Source organism: Octopus bimaculoides, chromosome 5 (genome assembly GCF_001194135.2).
Source record: "Octopus bimaculoides isolate UCB-OBI-ISO-001 chromosome 5, ASM119413v2, whole genome shotgun sequence".
NCBI classification, from domain to species: Eukaryota; Metazoa; Mollusca; class Cephalopoda; order Octopoda; family Octopodidae; genus Octopus; species Octopus bimaculoides.
The window spans coordinates 83,782,317-83,784,146 of NC_068985.1; positions in this window are offsets into that span (position 1 = coordinate 83,782,317).

Here is a 1,830-nt window from a genome sequence, read left to right on the forward strand (position 1 = left end):
AGTAGACCTTGGAAGAAATGGGACAAGGTGGTGAAGCATGATCTTTGAACTTAGAGCCTCGCAGAGGCAATTACTAGTGACCGAGACATTTGGTGATGTGCTGTGCTTCAGCGGTCCTGTCAAGCCAAGTGCACCTGTACCGGAAGCACTTAAAGAGCATCTTTTGAATGTTGGGTCTCACGGAGGCAAAGTGGCTGAGTTCCTTTTGAGTGTTGGGCCTCACAGAAGCAATGACCAAGACCTTTGGCATTATGTCATGCTTGAGAAGAAGACCCATCAAGCCAAGCAAAATCGCAGTTGTGGCAGATATCGGTGTCACACAAATTGGCACCCATGCTGGTGGCATGTAAACGTATCCCAGTGTCACACAAATGGCACCCATGTCAGTGGCACGTAAATGCACCCATTACACTCTCGGAGTGGTTGGAGTTAGGAAGGACATCCAGTCGTAGAAAACCATGCCAAATCAGACTGGTGTCTGGTGCAGCATGCCAGCCAGCCAAGCCGTCCAACTCATGCCAGCATGGACAACAGATGCTAAATGATGATGATGATATCTATTGTTTCAACACACAATGACAAAGGGATAAATGATTATCTTACAAACTTTATCAGCTAATGAAATTCATAAGATAATCATTTATTCCTTTGTCACTTCTCTTTCTTATTATCACTTTATGCTTAGCTGACACTTCATTCTGAAACATACAGTATATTGAGTTCTACACTGGGTTATTAGTCTCACAATGCCTAATTGATATATATATATATATATATATATATATAATATATATATATATATGTATGTATGTATGTATGTATGTATAAGAGGTATTGGTATCCAGAAGACCCAAGATGGCAGGTAAGGCCATGTAAGTGCCACAGGAGGACCATAGTTAGACTCTCGGTTCAATAATAATATGAGTGAGGAGTCTAATGCAGATCTTTTATGAGTATGTATATGTTAAATAAAATATGAGAACAAAGCCAAGGCTGTGTGGAATTTATAGGACATTTATAAAAAGGAAGGCAGTCTTACAGCTGTTTCTGGGATATTAGGGATATCCCTTCATCAGAGACGATATGAGAGAGTTAACTATACTATTTCACTCTAGTTAACTCTTTCATAGCGTTTCTGATGAAAGAATATCCCAGAAACTGCTGTAAGATTACCTTTCTCTTTATAAATATCCTATAAATCCCACTCAGCTTTGGCTTTGTTGTCTCATTTTATTTAACACACACATGTGTGAAAATATATATATATATATATATATATATATATATATATATATATATATATATATATATATATATATGTATATATATGTATGTCTATGGACACAAGTATTCTACCCTATCTTGTCACCAAATGGTTTAGGCTTACATCTAAAAACTGTTCCAAAAGCCAAGTATATAGTCTACTATAATATGGACGTTTGACACTGTTATGCCCTTTGTGTGCATGTGAGCCATGCTCTCACACATACACACACTTTTGGTCAACTCTCTCTCTCTTTCTCTCTCTCTCTCTCTCTCTCTCTCTATATATATATATATATATATATTCTGTGATACAAATGTTCTTTTTTTTATTTATCTAAGTACAGATATGTGCACACATGAAAAAAGCTTTATTTCTGTGCTCTGGACAATGAAGCTACATGCTTATTTACTGTGTACTCAGCATGGTCAATTATTACTGTTATTTTTTGTCTTCTTTTTCTTATTGTGTTTTGAACAGAAATCTGGAACAGACTCAAACTAAACAATAAGCTGTGTTTATTTATCTATGAAGATAAACCAATCAATAGGCCTGCCACATACCCA